The sequence below is a fragment of the Cryptomeria japonica genome, chromosome 7 (assembly GCF_030272615.1).
Source record: "Cryptomeria japonica chromosome 7, Sugi_1.0, whole genome shotgun sequence".
NCBI classification, from domain to species: Eukaryota; Viridiplantae; Streptophyta; class Pinopsida; order Cupressales; family Cupressaceae; genus Cryptomeria; species Cryptomeria japonica.
In genome coordinates, this window is record NC_081411.1 from 98,126,173 (window position 1) to 98,150,382 (window position 24,210).

The 24,210-nt window shown below is 37.1% G+C and overlaps 1 long non-coding RNA gene across 1 annotated transcript; it reads right to left on the reverse strand.

The window, feature by feature from the left end:
• Positions 1-3,409: 3,409 nt before the first annotated feature.
• Positions 3,410-23,170, reverse strand: LOC131059660 (uncharacterized). Its single transcript, XR_009110213.2, has 3 exons — positions 22,714-23,170; positions 4,568-4,648; positions 3,410-4,430 (listed from the first exon to the last, which is right to left on the reverse strand). It is a non-coding gene; the product is annotated as an uncharacterized LOC131059660 (long non-coding RNA).
• Between the last annotated feature and the right edge of the window lie 1,040 nt (positions 23,171-24,210).

Sequence of the window (24,210 nt, forward strand, 5' to 3'; positions counted from 1 at the left end):
AGATCAATAGTGTCCAGCGAGTAGCAATAAAGGCATCACAAAGGACCTAAAAGTGGGGATGAGTAGAAAGGATAGAAGGATGACCATCCCAAGAATCTAACCAAAAAAGAGCTTGAGATCCCAAATGACAAATCCAAAAGAGACCATTCTTTACCAACTGGGCCCCAAGTTTCAAAGTGTTCCAAATCATAGAACATCTTCCCAACAAAGTCAAACACATTAACACCTGGAAGATACTTAAGGGTAACTATCGGAGCCCAGAGCTGATTTTGGCTAGTAAACCAATGCCAATATAACTTAGCAGCAAGATCTTGCCCATTTAAGATAGCAAAACATGAGCCAATGCCACCCTCATTCTTAGGTCTGCACATAGTTTCCCACTTAACAAGGCTCCATTTAGCAATCGATAAATTCCCCCTCCAAAGAAATTGACGAGAGGGCATCAAATTCCCAAAGAAAATACATGGAACAGCCTGAACAAAACACCTGTATATAGGAAGAGTTTGAATAACCGACTTTAAAAGAGTCAAATGAGCAACAGTAGATAGCCAACGGTGAGTCCAATGATTAACCTTCTGATGCAGAAGCAAACTCTGTCACGAGGACTTGGGATGTCTACCAACAGTAAGAGGGATGCCCAAATAAACAAAGCGAATAGACTCAATCTAGAATCGCAGAATGTCAACAATATGCCTCTGAATTGCTTGAGGGGTACGGAAGAAGAAAATGAAGGATTTATGCTAATTAACTTTATGACCTGAAGCTACAAGGTAAACATCCAAGGCTTGCCTAAAAGAATTAGCTTTCCAAAGACCGAGCCAATCCCATAAGAGATGTGTCATCCACAAACTAGAGATGTGAAAGTAGTGGCAAGCCATTGCCCCATTACCACCCATGAATCAAGCCCTGAGCAATGCAAAATTTTAGAAAATGGCCCAGACCCTCAGCCAAAATAATAAACAAGTAAGGTGAAAGCGAATCCCCTTGACGAAGGCCTCTAGAAGCACCAAAAGGCTTTAAAGGTTCACCATTCACAATAACTGAAAAGGAAGGAGAAGTAACACAACTCATAGTCCAACTAACCCATTCTACACTAAAACCAAAGGCTAAGAGAATATTTTGAAAAAAACTCCATTTGACTCTATCATAAGCCTTGGCCATGTCCAATTTAATTGGGAAAGAAACAAATGGAGGTACTCCTTTACTATCTTTTATCCCTTAAACCAATGGAGGTATGCTAATAAATACTTCAAATTCTTCGAATTCTGTATATTACTGAGCAAGGTTTCAAACTGACCATCTTGCTAGATGAAATTCATGTAAAGGAGTATTATAGATTGGCGGTACAATATACGAAGGAAGCTAAAGCTTTGACAAATAATTATTCTACATTGATTGGCACGGGAGGCTATGGCTCGATATTCATTGGTACACTTTCTGGTTATGATGTCGCAGTTAAAATACTTTCAAGCACTTCCAATCAAGGTCAACAAGAATTTGAAAACGAGGTTTGTTGTCCATAAGGATTTAGTTTTTTTTTTCTTATTTCATTCTCAGCCAAAATGCATCACTAAGACATTTTGTTCACATTCTTCTTGTGGCCAGGTAAATCTGCTTTTGCAGGTTATATCATAAAAATCTTGTCAATCTTATTGGTTATTCTAAACTACCAGTTGGAGCACTAGTATATGAATATATGCAATCTGGAACGTTGAAGGATCATCTATATGGAAAAAAGATTTTTCAACTTCACAATATATAACACTAAAACAGAATTCACCCAAAAGTCACTAAGATGATTAAATGCTACCGACAGGGACACCCAAACTGAACAAATCACTTGATTAAAGTGCCAGATTCAACATTTCTCTCCAAGCACCAAAAGGTAATTTAATTGATAGCATCTATTGTATGCATATTAGGATTGTTTTACTTGATTGGCTTTAAGTAGGCTTAGGGTATCAGTTTTATATTATTTCAGGTTTGGTATACTTGCATCAAGGTTGTAATCCGCCAATCATACACAGAGATATAAAGTGCACTAATATACTTTTGGATGGAAGAATGAACACAAAAGGTAGCTCACTTTGGTCTAGCCAAGCTACTGGAGAACTCCCAAACTCATGCTTGAGCATTGATCAAAGGGACCTGTTGTGACCATTTCACACATTGCCCCATTGCAAATGGTGACCCCCACTTTTTTCTGCTTTCTAGATCAGTCATCGTGTCTTTAGCTATTAGCCTTTCATTTGTAAGAGGTGTAGTATCTTAAGTGGCTAAGAGGTAATCAAGTCAGCTCTCTCTCTTTAGGATGAGGTGAGGTTAGTTAGTTCTCAAAGCTTAGAAAATGAATGATTCATGATGATCATTCCATTTGATCATCTTTCGCTTGTAAAATCAAGGATGAAATGCTAAATTTGGTAAGGCATGAAAACTTCCTTTGATTGCCTAGATCAGCGACTTAAGGCATTGACAACACTTCCTTTGCTCAACCATGGCATTGACATCACTTCCATTGACCCCTCCAATGTGCAACCTAACACTCCCAATACCCAAGCAAAAGAGCAATCCTTCCTTCCACTTCCCTTTTAACTTCCACTTCTTCCAGCATTGCATGTAGGTGCTCAAGCCCAATCGCTCTCATTTCCATTCCCTACCATTGCCATCTCCCCTTCACCCTTCCGACTTTCTATCTCACTCCTCCTACAGCCCTTCCATCTTCTCTTCCCTTCCCTACACCCTTCCTTCGTTTCATCCTTACTACCCTTCCTTCCATCAAACCCACTTCATACTCTTCTTCCATCCCTTATACCTCCCAACTACCATTTCCTACATCCTCTAATCCACATCTCACATCTCTTACCCTTCCACTACCCCAATCCTATCCCAACCCACCTTCCTTTCTACTCTTCATAACCTCAATCCCATCCTAGCCTACTCAACCTTACCCACCTTCCTTTCCCACAGCACCCCCTTACCCTTCTACTCCCCTTAGCCTACCCTCTTACAGCCTTCCTTACCACTCACCTCCTAAGTGAATAATAAAAGAGAGATTTTTGGAGCAATTGCTAATGATACTTCACAATGATGATCAAGTGGATTTGAATGCAAGGATTTTGAATTTTGAATTTCTAACATAACTACCTTTAGGTTTCATCTTTCTTCCAAGGTTTAAAGTGTTTCTTTATCTTTTCCAGGTTTGATGCAAGCAATCACAACACATAAAGGAATAACTTCACCACTTGAAAGTGATTCAAGACATACAAGGGATCAGCATATGGTGATTTAAGGTAGTGGATACAAGAGTACAACGATGTGAAGATGAGCAGCATTTACACTTCAAGGTACAATTCTGTCAAAAATGCAAATCGACCTGCAAATCAACACATGAAATTCACCATGCAAAATGTTGAATCAACACATGAAACTCACCATATCTTCAATGAATATTAACATGTTTCTAGCAACAAAGTCTTGACAATAATTTTCTCCTACTCCAATCTAGTTGCTATCTAACTATTGACTATTGACTATTGCTGAACTATTAACCTTTACAAATGAGTAAATTGAGCCTTATACAAATAGCTCTTTACAATGAGTGGCTCAAATGGATTCACAATCAATGGTCGAGATTACAAGATGAAAACCCTAATCAGGGTTTGTTACACCCATTACATAGCATTTAATGCTCAACCAATGATAAAACTACAAAAATAAGACACATCCTTCCTTGAATGTTCGACCAATAGATGATGATGGTAGGTACATCGAACTTTGTGCCAACATGTGGTAGTTATCCGCCTCGTTGGATGAATTGGGTGCATTGAATCTAGACACCTTGACTTGAAATGATGTGTGAAGATGAGTTGGTGATGACTGGGCACACCACTTGAGCTACTTGCTTCTTGTAACTTAGCAAAAGTTGTAGTTGATTGAGGCATATCTCTTGATACTCAACATTTCCAAGCGCCTACAGTGAAGATGGAAGGAATGAGATGATGGTGGGAGATATTCCCAAATTGCATCGTCTTTTTGACTTGACAACCTTCACCTTGAAGCTTCCATCTCGGATTACTTTCTTCCTATATTGGCAATGGTTCTTGGATTTCCAAAGGAAATTCAAGATTGCCTTAATGTTTCCTCCATCATCATGAATTCTTTGAATATCTTAGCTCCTGATCTTGCATGGCCTTTGCTATCTTCACATTCTTCATTCAACAGCATCCTTGAAGGTGTTTATTATTCATCCTTGAAACATGATTTCTACACTTGTGTTTGCTCTTTCTCCTCCTTTGCAGTGTGTTTGTTGTCTTGATATTGTGTATTTCTTGAATGCTGATCCACCTTTGCTTTACGAAGACCTTTGTTTTGATCTTTGATCCTTATGTGGACCAGCTCGTTCTGATGTTGACTCGGGTCCAACCTTGAACCTGAAAAGCAAACATAGATTAATTAAGACTTCAATCCTTAAGAACAATACCTTTTGAGTTCTGATTTCTGATTTTAGATCTGAAACCTATCTGATTTTCATTGATTTCAGGTCTAATGTAATGAACCTTTGTTGTACCTGCCTTGCCTTTCTGATAATTAGGGCCTGATCTATCCACCGAAGGTTGGATTTAGGGCCACAAAAGGAAATTACGGTTTCCTACAACATTTAGATATTTTATTTTATATGTCAGCAGTAGTATTAGATCGGTGCCATAATTATTGCAGCACAAAATACATACACGACCCATTCTAGATTTTGAGGATTTTCCAGGTTGGCTAGGCTACCCATCCAAACCCATCCCATCTCTTAGGGCTAATAGGGCCACCTGAGGATGGGCCCAGCATACCCCTGGCTTGCACTCATTATCTTGAATGTACTAACAAACAGAGGATATCAAAAAGATAACAAATGCATACATAAAACATAGATTCCTCACTATATTAGTTGGTTAACATTTATCCATTATATATAAATTTGTAGGGATTAATTCATTATATTTGTGCCTAGTTGCAAAAACATGACTATCATTAATTAGAATTCCTTTTCTCTACATATTAGTTGTGTCTGAGAATGAATGAATAATTTTTATTATTTTATCTATCACTAAAGTGTATTTTAATGCAACATTCTAAACCTGATATTGCAGGCTACCTATCTAGTGTGAAGATTAAGTTCATTTTACCCTTTTGTACATTACAGATGTGCTTAGTTCATTTGGTAAGACATTTTTAGGCATGGAACCAATTTAGCAATTAATCTGGGTCACTACTTAAATTATATTAAATACCTGTTATATGAGGAATGAAAACAGATTTAATACAACTTGCACAAAACATTCTTCAACATTTCGGCATTTAAGCGGATTGGCCAGGGGACGTACCAGCCTACTAGTGATGTGAGGAATGCTTACTAGGCGCTAGTTCTTCATCGCTGGGAAGAACCAACGACTAGCCCTTTTACATCGTCTACTGACTGATGCATTCCCAGGCAATCCTCATGGTTGTCTAGGCATCATAAATTATGAAAACTGAAATAAATATTATTACTGAGTAACGAAGTTACCTGTTGGATGCTTCTCCTTGTCATCCCCTCTCTTGTGTTTCCTTGGGGTGCGGTTTTATACCTCTTTGAAACCACGCGATTCCCTTTGAAACATGGTGTCTATTCCGGAGGTGGCTTGGGAATGGACGCATCCTTTCATTACTAGTTAAGATAAAACGTATTTTAAGTGGTAAAAATAATTTATGTATTGAATATATATATATTTATGTACATGTATTGTTTAAGGTTTCTAATCATTGCCTGCTGTCTACACGGGAATATGACATCTAAGACCTTTTTTATTTTCATTGATTTCAGGTCTGAGACTTGCTATTACTCATTACCTGTTTAAGCCGTGAATTGGAAGTGACATTAGATGGGCCGATTTTTTAACCCCAACTGGAAATCATACATGCATGGTCGTGCTTTTCACCCTCAACTGGAAGTACCACCTGCTTAGTCAGGCTTTTTAAGGCATACTAGAAATCAGCAAGGAGGTCGTGGATTTGAGGTTCATTGGAAGTCAGCAAGGACTTCATGGATTTGAGGTTTAACTGGAAGTCAGCAAGGACTTCGTGGATTATTCACCTTCATCCTCATTTGTTCATTGGCCTTATAGTTCATTTGTCTGATCAGATATTTAAATCACCTTACCTATCTTCATGAAAGCAACCACCCATCTTTATTGTTCAGGCATTGACACAGCAGTATAATCCTTATTGTTTCCTTAGGCCGGGCTTTTCAAGGCCAAGTGGAAGTAGTCTAAGGTAGGTTGGGGATTTTGAAATGCAATAGAAGTGATAGCAATGAGGTCAGACTTTTAGTGACCAATTGGAAGTAACTTGAAGCAGGTCGGAGTGTTGACCACGCACTGACAGTGACCACAGAGTGGTCAGGGTTTTGATGTGTCACTAGAAGTGACTATAAGCTGATCGGAGTTTTGACCATGCACTGGAAGTCATACCAATAAGATCAAGCTTTTGAGGTGCTACCGACAGGGCATGTAGCAGATCGGACTTTTCACTAGCAACTGGAAATGTCATCAAGTAAGTCGTGGTTTTCAAGTGTCACTTGCAGCTGTCACAAGGTGGTCAACTTTTTTACCCCCAAGTGGAAGTGGTAATGCTAAGTAGGTCAGACTTTTAGGCATCAACTGGAAGTGAATATCAGCAAGTCGTAGTTTTTGAGTGCAAGTGGAAGTCTTCCTCTGGCAGATCAGAGATTTTGAGGGTCACTGGAAGTGACTCCAAAGAATGAGCATAACATTCTCATTTAGAATTTCAAGGACTTTCCACTCATTCTTAGCAACTTCACCAACCTAAGACATCATCATTCTTGAAAACATTAAGGATTCACATCAATCAGCGTTCAACTCACCAAGTATAAGGGCTTTTTCATTCTGATCGGACTTTTGATAGGCAACTGGAAGTGCTTGTAAGCTGGTCAGATTCACTTACCTCATCCATTTCAAGGGCTTCTTCATTAACAAGGTTTATTCATTGTTGTTTATGCCTTGACTACCCTCTCCTCAAGCTAAAGACACTACAAGACAACTACGACAACTAACCTAGAAAGTAAAAAAAAAGTGGGGGTCCCCATTAGCAATTGGGGTGATGTGTGAAATTGTCACAACAGTTTGGAAGTTGGAAAGGTCACTTTGGGTGTTGTAACTGGTCGTTGCATAGTTTGATTGAAGGGTTTTATTATTTTCAATTGTGCTTGGGTAATTGATGAAGTCTTTTTCAATGGGTAACGGATATGCTTCAAAAGGGTAGTATAATAGGTGTATGGTGAATATGGTGCATTATTACAATCAAATTGTTGGGTGTTATTTTCAACTGTAATTGTGTAATTGATGAAATCTTCTTCAATGGGTATGCTACAAAAGGGTAGTACAACAGGTATGGTGAATATGGTGCAATTATTACAATCAAAAGACCTTAAACAGACCCTGTTCTAGCTTGGAAACAATTTGAAGAAGTGTACAACAGGTGTATGGTGAATATGGTGCATTATTACAATCAAACAGACCTTAAACAGCCCTTGTTCTAGCTTGTAAACACTTATCCATGTCTTGATGATGGAGAATCAACCCAACAATAAAGGTGCGTATTCATAGTGATTTGTGATTATTTGCCCATCATATTGCAGCCACTGGGAGTTGTTGATTTCAGTAGTTTGGAGAGTATGTTAATCATTTTCCCCTCTCGAAATAACTTGTTATTACATTGAACAATGCTATGTTATTTAAATGCTGAAAGGTGCTATCTTGTATGCAGCAATCTTTTATGATGTCATAGGCAGCAGTGATGTTATTAGTAAAAACTTATTAGCAGGAATTTATGACTGCCCATCTTTGACACTACTGTTGCAAGTCTAATCAGCTACATTATGTTGTATTTATGAGATATTTTGATGCTTTGATAGTGGGTTCAGTTATGTTGTCAGTTCATGTTGTAATGCTTGTGTGAATGTCAAAATCTTCGAAAATTCTGTAACAGAACATTGAATGATCATTGAAAAGATTCCAATCAGATTTCCTTATCAGAAGAAGCTTGTAGTTTACATTATCAAGTTGACCCTTTAATAGAAAAGATTCCGATCAGATTTCCTTATTAGAAGAAGCTTGTAGTTTGCATTACCAGGTTGACCCTTTAAATGTCCATTTAATAGGCCTAATTTCAAAAAAAAAAATTAGGGGTGGGTATTACAATGGTATCAGAGCTTGTTTTTTTTTCCCTACCATCCTGTAGGGTTGTGGTTGCTTGTTCTGATCTTCAATTTCACGTCATAGTTTCAGAGGCTTATTTCAAAACCTCTCTAGATGGTTGCTGTAATAGAATTGAAATGATGTTCATCGTTGATAAATCCTTCTGTGAAATGATGCAAATTTGTTTAATCAGATGAAAGATCCAGACATTAAAAAGGGAGTTTGTAAAAACTGTAGAGGAAGAGTACATGAGCCCTCCTTAAGAAGATAACATGGAGGCTCCTTGCGAAGGAGTTAAATCACGAGGAACATTGGCCTAAACAAAGTGCAGAAAGTAACAAGTTTTTGATACGAATGTATAAGATAACCCACCTTTTTGACGCAGAGGTCCAAGATGACCCTGGTGAGAAGCATGCACATGAGAAAGGTCACTCCCTTGATTTTAATGATGACTTCAAGTATACAGAAAATTTCAAGTCAACAACAATTGATGAGTTTTCTGATCATTTCAATGATGTTATTTCAGACCATGAGCAAAGTGGGTCAATTCATGAAACATATAAGTTTAATTTATAGAAGAAAAAAATTGTTGAGTATGCATTCAGGCAAAAGGTTCAGTTTCAGCTTGCTACAATTTTCAGAGTAAACAATTGAAAAAAAATTGTTGTGTATGCATTCAGGCAAAAACTTTGGTAAACAATTAGAAAAAACTTGTTGACTGTGCATTCATTTGGGCAAAAGGTTTGGTTTAAACTTGCTACAATTTTCAAGGTAAACAATTAGACCATCTTCTTCATTATAACCCAAGGCATGGAAGTGATCATAACAGTAGAGAATTGATGCTTAACACTTTGTCATTACAAAGATGTCTTCATAAAAAGAAGCATCATAAGAAAGGTGAAAGAATCCATGCATGTTTACACATAAGAGAATGGGATCCAAAGGCTCCATTAAGGTATCGGGTATCAAGAATAAATATTCTCCTCCATTGCAAGAATCACAGTTTGCAAGTTGAAACAACAATTAATCTCTCATCTTGCTATAGCATTGAATTCACTTTGGGTCAGTCTTGCATGATGTGTGCTGTTACATTTGATAAAAGTGAAATCACCATAATAAGGTGCATTCTGATTGCAGTGTTTGGGTTCTATGCAATCAACGAACACTAATACTTGGCCACAAACATCAATGGAACAAACCATCACTATGAATTGTTCATAGATTTATGTGATAGGCCAGCCTTAATACTTATTCAAAGAGATCAATGTAACAAACCAATAACAAACTAGCACTATGTATCCTGAACACAATTTTTAATACTGCAAATTGTGTCTCTACATGTAGAAATTATATTTTATTAAGCAATAATACTGCCTTCACAGGAAATAGAGTCCTTCAATGTTTAATCTGTTAGTAATAATATTTGTCTTTGTGAAAGTAAATTAATTACTTACTCTAACTGCTCGATTGACAAAGACAAGTGCCACCAACAGTTGGTAAGATCACCATCGCGTTGGTGATATTCCTCTGTGTTCAAGAGGGGCAGCTCTCTCGTAAGATGTAATGTCCCCTTTCTAGGTGACAGGAGAAGAGTAGTGGGATGGTCTATTATTTGGATCTCGTAGGCTGGTAGTGGTGGATAGAGACTCATGCAGGGTATTCAGTATCCGGAGTTGGCATTTCAGACAGTTTGAGGGCCATTGGGAGCAGTTCTTTGATTTTAGGGAGATTCCCTATTTTTTAGGAGGTTGTGGCAGTTCCCATATTGGAGGTTCCACGAGACCATGTCATGGTTTCAGTTTCAGGGAGTTTGGGTGTGTTTCCTAGTTTCTAGGAGCATCCCTAGATTTTAGGGATGGGACTGCCAGTTAGCTTTTCCGGCATCGGTCACAGATAGGTGACAAAGTTATATTCATGATTGTTTGGTCATTTTGGGCTATTATTGGATGTCTAGAGATATTTTAATATATTTAAATATTTCCTAAGTTAGCGATTAAATAAATTAAAATAAGGCTATGTATTTGGTCATTTCGGAGTAATAAGGGGTTTCTAGCTTCATTTGGGTTGATATGCCTATGTGTTATAGCTCGTTGGAAAGGTCTTGAACTTTGCTACATGATTCTCACCTTCCGGAGTCTATTTGGATGCCTGAAGCTATTTATTTGCAATTTAGTGTTATTTTCCTATAGTTGACGCCATAATTAGAAAATAACACTCTTTTCATAATGCGCCAACTTTACTCCCTTTTAGGGTTTGGCTTGGAAAGGAAAGGAGATATAAGGAGATGAAGACCAAATTGTTCATTATCTTTTTACACAATCAAACTTATTTTTGCGAATTAGCTCTGAGTGGGCAATTCTTCATTTGGGACGCAAACCCCAAGATCTGGACTGGCTGGGACGTAGCCCTCAGCAGTTATTGGCATTGGATTCTTCAGGCAGAGTGCATTTGTTGACAGAGATTGAGTACGCCATTCTTCATTGTGGATTCAGGTTGCAGAGTAAGGGTTTCAGCATGGCAGATTGATTCTTCAGCTTGGACGTGATCCTTGCAGACTTAGGGCCGCCATTTGCAGCAGGTACATTCCACATGGAATGTAAGGAATGCATGTATTCAGCCTTAGAGGTATTCTTGATTCACGATCACTAATCACCTTTCAGTTTGGCATCATTGTTGGATGTAAGTTCCTTGGATCTGCATTGGAATTATTATTTGGTTTTACAAATCAGAAATCTGTCTGGTACAGCTTGTAGCAATTCTGAATTTGGCTGTATGTTCTTATTTATTTTCAGTCTCCTTTCATGTTTACTGTTCATTATTCATTGCTTGTTTGAAAACTATCAAATACACAAAAAGAAACAAACCTTCTGCAACTTCTATCTATTCTCTAAAACAAATCAAAGGCATCATAGGAAGATATAGTTTATTAATTTAAAAACTACAGCAGATCAGCAAGGGGATCCATCAGGGATCTTTCATAAGATATAATTTAATTTTTGGGGGTATGCTTTAACCCCAGAAAGCAAAAAAGGCAAACTAACACTTGTGCATAGCCATGCTACAAATGCAATTTGGAAACTTAAAATAAAAGGGAACAAAGGAAGATGAGACACAAATCACCCACTCAGCACCCGCGAATGATAATCGGGAGAAAGAGTTATAATTCCTTCCAACTTCCTGAGCAGATCAGAACTCACAGATTCAGCAAAAACACATGTTCACAACCAGATATAACAGAGAAAAAATCAAAGAAAAATTATAGATTCACACAGGAAGACTTACAATCAATAAAGAGGATAAACAAACACAGAGATTTAGTTATCTCTTTATCTCCTTGACAAAACAGAGAGCTCACAGACTCCATGTCCCTGCACAAAAGATTATGTAAGGAAAGGAAAATGCTCTGTCTCTTCCCCCTTTCGGAACTGAAAAAGACCCTCCTCCTGATTGATTCTCACTCTCACATCACAGTGTGATGGGGATCAAAAGTTTGGGATTCTTCTAATGTCTTTTGATTGCATATTTAAAGATTTTCTCAGCAGCCCCTTTTCAGTCCCAACTTTCATAACTGCTTCTACAAAAAAATAAACTATATAGTCTTTTCATTTTTCTGTGAACATAATGTTTAATTCAAAAAAAATTGAATTAAAACGATACAATTCCAAAGCTTTATAATAAAATAAAATATCCTGGTGTGAATTTGATAGTTGACAGCAAACAGTAGGGACCCACCCTGCATGGGGGGGGGATTCTAGTTATAGCATCAAATGAATAATAGAAAGGGTTCTAGATCCGCTCTCTTCACTTGGAAATGCAAATCTGGACTGGTAAGCTTTAAACATTTTACGATCCACCTATTCTTCAATTTTATGATTACCTTCCACCTGCATTATAGGAACTTGAGAAATCGAGGGCTCCAAATATAGATTTGCATAGGTGACATTCCCAACAAGTAATATTAAATCATGATTATTTTTGATGAGGTGATAAATAGCGGATGTAGTATTATATGTCAAGCATAGGTCACGCAAAATGGCCATTGGATCAAGAAACATCCTATAGTATAATGTTCAAGCTATTCCGTATAGTCAGCTTCCACTTTACTAGTATGATGCTGATTCCAGACATACTTGTATTTATCATGCATTGGAGCCATACCTCAAAAGTTCAACAGTTACTTCGACTTCCATGACAAGAATTTTATGCACCTGGCAATAACTCTCAATTTTTATGATGAATGTCAGTATTCTTTTTGCAAGCCTCTCATTTTGGCTGGGATATCGAAGACATTAGCATCATGGCTCACTGTCTAACAATTGAATTTACTTGAAATCTTCTAAAGCCTTTTCAACAAATCCATTCTATGTAAGCTGTCACAGACCATGAAATGTATCTAATATCAGTAGCCAAGCAATCTTTTCCAATTTCTTCAAGTATTGGCCTATTTTCGAGTTAATTTGCCTGATTGAGATTCAACCAGTTATCACAACCTATGCCAAAACCACAAATAGTTCAAAAACTGGCATCAAGCATCGAAAATATGAAATGTTTACTTTCTCCTTAAATTAGTGAGTTCAAAATATAGTATCGGAGCCCAATGAGGTTTCGAGAACCTCATCGGGATTCGATAAGGTTTCAAAAACCATATTAAACTCTGCCAATTACATTTGTTTGAAAGTTTTTAAGGCCTTTTGACAAATCCATTTGCTTGAATTGTCAAACATCTTCATTGCCACTGCCTGTTCCTTGAAAATATTGCATAAGATTTTCATGGTGTCAGCCCTTTTAGTGGTTCTCAAAACCAGAACCACTTTGGGAGCCGCCAATGGTTGCAAAACTCAGGAACATGCTGCTAACATTGAAAATTCCACCTTCTTTGTAGGTAAAAAGATAGGGTTTTGAACCTTTTATTATAGCCGAAAAGGAAACCCGTGCACTTTTAATTATTTGCCAGTTGAGAGGAGAGCGTCAAACATGTGAGTGGTTCTTGCAACCACATCGGGTGCCAACGCTGGTTGCTAAACTAATGAAGAACTCCGATGACTTTATCTCTTTTTGTTTTTTGTACTTTCAAAAGCGACTAGTGGGTTTTGAAATTAGTTTTGAAACCATCTCTCTAAAATTAGTTTTGAAACCATCTCTGGATGCTGAAATTGCTTTATTCTTGCGGTCTCATGTAGCATGTCGAGATTTAGGAAGGTTGTCACAGCCAATAGGATTTCTAAAAAGGTTGTGGATTGCAGTTAAATTTCCGAATTCTAGTTTCCAGCTTCACATTATGCTTGATATACTCAGCGTGGCAAACTTGAGAAAGTGCATTATGTTGGGGGTGATGAGGATTAACATATTCGCATAATGGAGAAGGCAAATGAAGAGCGATTTTACAATGGGATTCAAGATTATAGGCAACATAATCAACAAAATTGATATGCAAATACAAAATGACACACATAAGTATGGACGGGAGGAGGAAAGGATGAGGGCTTATAGGGTTTCTAATATAGGCAACTTCTCTAAACTGAAGACATAGGCAATGTCACAACTTGAGGGCTTCCAATTGGCAACCAAGAAAATTCTAGATATCAATGATTTCCTTGTGCATTGTTGTTTTTGTAGTTCATCCACCATATCCATTGAAGTGTTTGCAATCTGAAATGGAAACAGCAACAATTATTTCCCTGTTGGAACAGTCTGACAACTAATTTAACCACCAGAAGGGTTTTCTACTAGGGCACCCTTGATGAGGTTTTCGTTTCAATAGAAAACTCACAACTTGGTGGCAACAAACTCAGAAATTTTTCTAGTTCGATGCTCACAAATCTGTCAATAATCTCCCTCAAATAACGAAAAGGGCACATGGGTTGTTATGTGACATATATACATATATAATTAAATAGCCACTTATACATATATGATTACATGTACATCTACATGTGTAAACACGCATATATATACATACGTATATGTATAATACACGTGTATGTGTATGTGTATGTGTATGTGTATGCGTATGCGTATAAACACATGTATACACATATATGTATGATATGTATATGTATGATTTGTAAACACATATATATACATTTATATATGTATGTATATGTGTGTACATATATATGTGTGTGTGTATGTATATGTATATACAAATATATGTGTAAACACATATGCATACACATACATATATACATGTCTATGCATGATTTGTAAACACATATATACACTTATGTATGCATCTGTGTATACATACGTATTTGTGCGCCATGTGCCCATATGTAGAGTATTAAAATATTCTTGAGTTGATTTTTTTAAAAAAACTTATTAAATCAAAATGGCAGATTAGGTACTGGGGTGTTAGGGAAATGACAAAGTGGCACAAACCCATAGTACAGTTAGAAGTGGTCCATACATGCACAAATCTAGTATGGATAGAAACTACCTCCAACCCCTTCTTGCACCTCCTTCGACTAAGCTCTTCATTTGTCCCTTGTGATGCAAAATAATTCATCATTTCATAGCTTTTATATAAAATGTGGTTTCTCCCTTTTTAGGAAACCCTGCTAAATGTGCTGCTAATAGATTATGTAAGGGTTTTTGTTTTACCTTTTTTGATTTTGGATATTTATTTATCATTTGGTATTTAGCAAGAGATGTCTGGTAAAGATATTTTAGACAATGTCATCTAAATGATACAGATGACTTGCATCTTTGAGATGGATACTCGTATCTGAAATGTGTATTAGCCCATGCAATGTTACGATGCATACTCATGTCTAAACTGTGCATTAGCCCATGCAACATGTCTAAGAGTGTTATAGGCCATTTATAACATGAATTTCTATTTACTAAAAGAATTACACATATTCCTAGATGCTCAAAGCAAATGCAAATTGGCAGGTGCAGAATCAGACTTGAAAACCTTTGCCAGTATCCTCCCTGTCTGTGCCAAATCAGGACCTTTGGAGGAACTTAACAAAAGTATAGACAAGGAACACAAACTGTTTGACAGAATGTCTTCAAAAATGTGTTTCATAGAATGCCACAGTTGATGAATATGCACAAAATGGATATTTTGAAAAGGCTTTAAAAAGTATCAAGAAAATGCAATTGTAATAATCGTTTATGCACCAGTTTGTGTGTTAACAACTTTGCTCACATTGTAATCATCCAAAAGAACATGAGCCTCATTGACTCAGTACCTAAACACTCTCTACTTCTCTCATTTGTAACTACATGTCAGGCTTATCTATCATGGGAACTATTGTCATTTTATGACACCCTTGGTCCATCAGTGAGAACCAATCAGAGATACGATCCATGGACTAGCGTTGCCCCAGTTGATCAAGGAGAAAAGCTATGGAATTATGAAGTGTGAAGTGTTGTCTTGTCAGAAGGAAGTTCCTATGTCCTCAACCCCTGAACTTCGGAAGGGGGTTGCTAAGTCTTCTCTTCCTCTTCCTCGAAACTCCTGAACCCCAAAGTTCCCAAGCTGCTAAGTCTTCTCTTCCTCTTCCTCGGAATTCCTGAACCCCCAGGTCCCAAGTTCCTAAGTTCTCAACCCCGGAACTTTGGAACCCCTAAGTTCCCAGGTTGCTAAGTCTTCTCTTCCTCTTCCTCGAAACTCCGGAACCCCCAAGTTCCCAAGTTCCTAAGTCCTCAACCCTGGAAATCCGGAACCCCAAAGTTCCCAAGTTGCTAAGTCTTCTCTTCCTCTTCCCCGGAACCCCCAAGTTCCCAAAACCTCAACCCCGAAACTCTGACACCCCGAAGTCCCCAGGTTGCTAAGTCTTCTCTTCCTCTTCCCTGACCCCCAGGTTCCCAAATTCCTAAGTCCTCAACCCCAGAACTCCGAAACCCCGAAGTTCACAAGTTGCCAAGTCTTCTCTTCCTCTTCCTCGAAACTCCGAAACCCCCAAATTCCCAAGTCCTCAACCCCGGAATCCCGAAATTCCAAAGCCTAAGTCTTCCCAACTTCGGTAACTTGTGTTTCCGAAGTCTTCCCAACTTCCTTCCGGCTTGCAACACTTCCAGATGGCATGATCAACACTCAAGGCTCTTAATGCTCCAGCAACTCTTGAGACTTGTACACCTTTTGTGGAGCTACAGGGGTGCATTTAATGATTTTTGCAGGATTTCCATCAAGAGAGGTACAGGGCCATGCTTATTTGTGGTTACTTTGACATGCCTACATACTCTGGCTTTGGAATGTCAATGAATCCTCCTTCTAGAAGTACCTTTCTTCTTGGGATTATATTTTTCAGGGTATGGCTAGGTTGCTTGCATGTACATAATGTCAGGTGCATGCACTTCCCTGCATTCCTTGACTGACTTTTCCCTACACACACAAGAGTCGAGGCTTCTCTTTCTTGACCAATGGTCTCTCCTATGCGACTAGTTTTCTATATAAGGCTTTTATGCCTCATTGTAAAGGGTTCTCTCCCTATTGGCTTGAGCTTTACTATGCTCTTTCACTTCTCTTGAAGACTTGTATTTGTCTTGCATTTCTGCAACTGTAAGTTTGACCATTGGCCTTATAATGAATTGAAATCATCATTCTTGCCTTACTTCAACTTATGCATGTTGTGTATGTGTTCTTACCTTCATTGTAAATGTATGTTTGTGGCTTACCTTCATTGTAAGTGTATGTTTGTGGCTATCTTTCACATATATGCTGTGTTAACTTGTTTCTGGGTGTGACTTGTGGGAAACCTTCTCCCCTCTTGACATTCAACAAGTTCTAAACTCCATATATGCGTTGAGGTCATTCATGCAACTGAAGTTTGTGCATCTCCTGGGTATTTCAGTTGATTCTTTGTGCCATTTCGGGTGGGGAGAGAAACATCTCTTATCTTGGTGCATCACCTCCTTTCATTTTAAGTATTTCTCTCTTCCCTTTTCCTCTACAAGCTGTTAGGATAGGCTTAGAAATATGATTTGGAGTGTTGAGTTGGTTCAACGCCTACACTTGAATTGAGAGGGAAGCCAACCCTCTCCAGAGATTCAACCCCCTTGCGCAAGGTCCCATACTTTGGGGTTGTTTCCATTTTTCGCAAGGTTGCTGAGTTGATAGCTTAGCAAGGGTGCAAACTTTTGTGATAACAGGAACCAACCTAATGTGTGGTCTTTCTCTTCTTTCAATTGAAAAATATAACATTTCTAGAATCAAAACAGTTCTATTGTTCAAAGCCCCCTAATCATGGCCCCTCATTCACGGTCTTCATTTAAAAAAAATTTATTAATTTAAAAATAATATTAATTTGCTTATATATTAATTTCTTAAACTGATACACCTAGAAGCCCATATTTTATCTGCTGCAGCCCCCCTCTTTCCAGATCAGAATATTCTTGACAAAATTTGCAAATAATTGCATCTTCACCTTCTTTAAGGACTTTATTAAAGGCTATCAATAAAAATAATACAGGCTGTTTTTTCTAAATGTGTAAATCTTCATGCTAATTCTTTACTCTTACTATCAAATTTATCTATTTTAGGAATTATTCTTTACTCTTTTTCTTCATGCTAATTCTTCACTCTTACTATCAAATTTATCTATTTTAGGAATTATCATTTACTCCTTTTATCATATTGATCCATGTTCTTGTTGCTGCTTCTGGTTTAGATTGTGTGTGTTTTTTACATCAACGTTTCGAATCACACTATGTGATCCATCATCGGGATGAAATATATTTTCTTGTCCATCCCGATGATGGATCATGAGTGTGATACGAAACATTGATGTAAAAAAACACACACAATCGAAACCAAAAGCAGCAACAAAAACTATGATGGATTGTGGAAAACTAATCTCATATTGATCCATTTTTAAAATTATTTAAATAAAAATATATTAATCCATTTTAAGAATTAATTAGACATAAATATTTCTGCAGATTGCAACAAGTTCTAAATTAAGGACTACTTCCATGTTTATCTATTTAAGAATTATTTTCAAATAATTATTTCAGCAGATATATAGAATAGAACATATTAGTTATTATATAGGTTATTTAGGAATTATTCTGTACTCTTTTTCTTCATGCTAATTCTTTACTCTTACTATCAAAATTTATCTATTTTAGAAATTATTTCTTACCCATTTATCATATTGATCGATTTTAAGATTTAAGAGTTTTATAAATATAAATATTTCTGCAGATTGTAACAAGTTCTAAATTAATTAATAAATAGAATATATAGTTAATTATCATATAGGTTATTTTTGTATTTCATTGAGTAGTTTTTATATCATGTCTTCTATTTTAGAAGTTGCTTTGTATTTCCTGGGCTAAAATTAAGGGGGAAAATGGCATGACCTACGATATAAATTTACTATTTTGTACATTTCATTTTGTATAATTTTTCCAAAAAGAGCACATAAGGAACAGACAGCAAAAGTATAATAAGGTAATAAATCGAAAAGCTTTTCATCCTTTAAAGTTTTAAACATTCTTTTGCAAAGATTCTCCATGGAATGGCCTTTTGTGCAAAGGCTGTGTTTGTGAAAGTCATTGGTCACACTGTATCTTTAGAGTTAGAAAGAAATCTAGATGGAATTCCATTAAAAAGAGATAACATTGAGCTACACGTATCAAATGCCCATCAAATTTTTCCTACATGGTATCTATCATTTCATCATCCTTCCACATCATTGTCTTTCTCTTCAAGATGATGTAGAGTGTGAAAAAAAAGATTTCACGAGGAAAAATATGGTGTGTTATATTGTTGATCTATCGAATGCAAGTATTTCGGGGACAAAAAAAGGCTTCTTGAGAGCAAAATTACTCCTTTCCTATTTGCTGTCAAGTGTGCAAAACATGGTTTCATGGGGGAAAAAAGTGACATGTTGTATTGCTCTACTGAATGCAAATGTTTAAGAGATCAAGAAAAGGCTTTTTGGAAGGAAAATTATTCCAACTCTGATGAAATGACGCAGGGACTTTGGGAGTATGTTCAGGAAAAAACGCTGAAAGTGAAGAGTTAATGACTTGAGAACCCTATTAGATTTTTGTAAAAGCAATATAGTCCACCGCCTTTTGACTGGAGTGAATTATGAGACGATAACCGATGGAGTGAGGAAGTCTCTGGGCATAATATTAGTACTATGTACTCTGCTGTACCTGAATTATAAAATATTTTTCAATTTTATTTTATTAATATATTTTATTATTCAAAAATTTCAAATAGTGGTGTGTTTCCTTGTACTATCTTTGGCTCATTCAATTTATTGCAGACTATTTCAAACTTTTTCTTGATGACATTATCTTGAATACAGCAAAGATGATGTGTTACTGGCAACTGAGGTGAGGGTTTGGATTATTCGTATGGCTCTATCAAATCTCCCTAGTATAGATGAGTTATTAGAAGAGGTTATCTGCCAATTTCCAGTGGTTTATTATTCCTTGCCTTTACAGGTGAAATCCACGTGTTGGGTGAGAAAATCCTTGCACTGAAAAGGAAACTGCAAGAACTTAAAGTCTGCTACTTTAACTTGAGGGCAGTTGTTAAGAATCTCCTGTTTACTCAAATTAGAATTCACCTAGAAGCAACTAGTGTTTTCACTTTCCATGCACACGAGGATGAGTTTCGTGCCTGTGATTTGTGGAATGAAGGGATCCTTCACAACTTCATTTTCCTAAAATGAAGTAATCCCTGCAGGATTCATCCTTTATACAGGAAGTGGAAGCTAAGCTGATGTAGACAGGCAACCGAGTGTTGTTGATATTTGGTGGGGTCACCCTAAGAAATTAATTCCTCTTTTTTGTAATCTCTTGGTTGGGTGTTGTATTAGAGTGGCGGTGATTTTTGTTAATGTTGTTTCTTGTTGGCATGTATGTTTTTTTTGTTGTCCTCATCTTTTATATTATATATCTTGTAGTTTTCTTTTTTGGGCAAGGTCTACATAAAAAAATTCAGCATATTATTTATAAAAATTAATTAGTACTATTGATGAAAAATTCAAGATTAAATGTGTTCTTTCTAGAGGAGCAAGACAAATCGGTTAGAGGAAAATCTTGAATACAGTAAAGACGTATATTTCTCATAGTTGTGAGCAGCTATATATCTTGAATTCTCGCAACAACAGTGGGCTGGTCCCCAGGTCAGCAAGATTGGTTGACGAATGTGAACCAATGCATAAACACCATTGCTTGCCAAATTGTTGCAGCATAACATAGTTAGATCTCTTAAAACGACTCTGTTAGCATTTTAACTACATTTGACCGCCGATGGTATTAATGAATTGGTTTCCTTCCTAAAACAATGACCTAGACTCCATATCGCACCATACATCTTAAACTCCAAACCCTTCATCCTCAATTCAATTTGAATGTATGATGCCAATATATCTTATTCCTGTTGCACTGATCATTGTTTGGATGTATGGAGCCACTCTATTATATGACAACTAAACATGAGATGGCTTCTTAGTATGAGAAAAAAAAAAAAATTCTGCACCAGTGCTCTCTTTTGGAGGAGGCTTTCTTCTTTCTAACCATTGGAGGAATTTGTAAGCAATTTTCTGAGTCATAATTAAAAGGCCCAGAGGTTAATAATGGTTCTTCCAAGTGTTTAGATTGACTCCTTAAAGGGAGAAGGAGATCTATTAATCTCACCCATGACTTTTGGAAGAAGGTAACCCAACTTCCGTCCATCTGCAGAAGGAAGGACCTTTGAAACCAAGCTTCGTTTCCATGGATAACAAATCATGGAGTTATATAAACCAAAGACTGATCATCTAGGGCAACATGCTGATACCGCAATTCAGCCCCCTTCCACTAAGTTGCCTGCTTAGGAAAGTTGATTTTTTTAGCAGCAGAATATTTTACAGTTAGATACGCACCCACACAGTGCCCAAGGGCGAAGAACGGTCTGCAGCTAAAAGGTATGACTTAGTAATACAACTATCGTTTACAAAACTCTATTATGAAACTTTAGCCCAATCCCTTTTAGAAATGTCTGAGAGGATCCATTTCACAAGAATCCGAGAGAAAACTAAATGAGACCAGAAATAAATTTATATGTAGATTGAGATCAGTTTTCCTAAGATGTCGCAAAAAGCAGTGACGCTAGATATACCCCAAAACAATGGAAAGGAAGGATAGATAGTCTAGCACATGCCGGAATGACCGGAATGGTTTCTGTAAAAAGGACAGAATTAGAAAAACCGTCGTTTTAAATATATAGAAGTTTAACCTCAAGATACCAAATAATTCATTAAGCACATGGAAGTTTTACCTCAAGAAAGCTAAGCATTTCAAGCTCAATAACAAAAACATAAAATACCCTAGGATCCTGAGAAAAAATCTATATAATGAATTTTAGACAGAAGGCATCCAAAATAATTCTTAATTCCCACGTTGACTAGCCGTTCATGAGAAATTTAAACCTAAACTGCATTTGGCACCAAACAGCCAATACATTAATATCCAGAATTTACCCACATAAAGCTTTACGAATGTCCATTAAGCCCTATTACTTTATCTGTACAAATGTGACTGTCCATTATGTAAAAGGATCAGACATTTTCCATTTGGCAGATAGGCAGAACCATACTACCTGGTCTCAAGCTTAGTACCGTCTTCAACCACACCTTCGCAAAAGCGTAGTAGGTATAACATGGGCTCACATGTGATATGACCCTCTGCTAGGGTTTATCTTCCCTTATTAACCATATAATATTTGAGGCATTGTAGGCCACTCAAATCCTTTCGAAAGTTGTGCAGAGATTATTCTTATTGACGATAGAAAGAAAACACATTCATTACAATTCCAGTGCCTCCAGATCTCATATACCTCATTTTTTTATGACAGAGAAAAGCGTCATTTCTATGCATGAATATCTTATTTTGGGGTTCCATCTAATCATATGCTCATCAAACCCTATTTCTTGGTAGGAATACGGTAGACAGGAGGGAAAAAAATTGAATATAAATCTAAAACAAAACCCCCATATCCGAAACAGAGCAAGAAACTATAAATGAAATCAAAACAACATAAATAGATTCACCTTTCGCACATAAATAATTTCTTAGTGGCGTGGTAGGAATGGGCGGAACTGGCAAAACCTCCAAAAACCCTAAGCAATAAAAATGAAGGTGTTGCCGATCAGCCCATGCCTACAACGCTGTTAAGAAGAGTCTCTGTACGTACAGCTTCGAACAAAATTTGAGTGGCGTCCAAGTTTCCTATGCATTATATAGCGAATACGAGAAGATAAACCCTAGCGGAGGGCTGCGTCACTACCACACTTCTGGGAAAGAAAGAGGAACTTTCCGTGGGATAAGAATGGACATAGTGTACGCATGGCAATTTCTGACATCATTGCAGGGATTGAAGACGGGACCAAACTTCGTGGAGTTGAGTAAGAAAAACCCAAATTCAAATTCCACTTTCAAATAAGTAAGAACAAGAAAAATATACAAATCACTGCAATTGTTAAGAAAATACGTGAAGGCTTCTGCAAATGACACTTACCCTGCCGTAAGAAGCTACCCTGTCCTGTCACCGTCATCATCATCGTCATTATCACCGTCTGAACAGAGAAAGAAAAACTTCAAAAAAAGCGAGAAGTTTCGTTGGGTATATGTGGCTGTCAGATGTGGGACCAACTGTGTGTCACGACATTATTAGACTGTTTGTTATTAGTCCCTGCCTCTATAGTGGGGGGTAGAGATAGGGGCGGTGGGGGGCCAGTTGGGAGAAGCAACGGGAGGAATGAGAGAAACAATCGACCGACGGGCGCCCCCTTGATCGAATCAACTACGCATCCGCCCCCCCCGGGATTCCTTGGGGGGAAAGGAGGACTGGTCCAAGAACTCGCCCGGGCCCCCGCTAAAGAAAGCATGAGCCTATGGAAGAGATGTTAGTTGATGCTGGATTCTATACGTAACATGCCCGGGTGGGCTTTCTCGCCGATTTGCTGGCCCTATCTAGGCAAAAAACTAATGTTTTCATGTCAACAGAAATGAGCATTAGCCTAATCCCTTTCGGCAACGTGAGATAATGTTATATTTATATGATTTACTTTGGTTTGCTAAAGTTTTATATTTCTTTCTATTAAACTTTTTAAAAATTTATCATTTATTTGTTTTATCATTCGCGTTCGGTATTTTTTGCTGGGGGTTTATTTTTCAAAAAATATCTTATTAATCTTTATCTACCATGCCATTAATTTGTGCGTAGGATTTTACCACGCTAGGGCTTTGTGAAATAATTTTCAGGGTTACGTTACACTTCTTCACAATCCAATAGTATTAATTGTATTTATTACATAGTTAATGCATATCTGTGTGCAACATTTAGTACCTTGTGTTGGTTTTGTTTCTCTATTATTGCTTCTAGGCATTTTAGTTGCTTTTGGTCTGATCTGAGGGATTGAGTCTCGTGTATTCCAGTTCAATTTAATTTAATTTCTATTAGCTTAGAATATATGTAAATTTTTATTTTTTGTTTTTCTTATATTGTTGTCATTTTTTTTTAGCTTGTCTATCTTAAAGTGTTTTGAAAGCAGATTTGGATGTTTAAAGTTTTAAGGGTTTGTGCGCTTTGCAAATACATCTATCTAAGCATACAAGCTAAATAGGGGTTATATTACGTGGAAAACAGTAATAGGTATGTTTCCAGAACCTTAATATCTTGTCCAAAAACTATACAATCGTCTGGAACCTTCATTTCTTAAAGGACTAAATCCTCTTAGATTTTTGCAGCGCTCGCATTTCTATGCATGATTTTCTGCTCTAGAAGCATAGGCATTGCAGAGAAGCTACAATAGTTGAAGATTTCTATTTTTTTTAAAGTAAGTTTTCCAAATGCTCAGATTAGAGGGTTTTAACCTTAAACACATATGTGTTAGCAGAGTGGAGATTGATTGTTTTTCTAGGTAAACTAGGACCTATAAACTTTGTTGTCTAATCAAGATTTTCCTCCATATTTCAAACAAAAAAATTAAATTTCATTGTTTGTTTCTCCTTT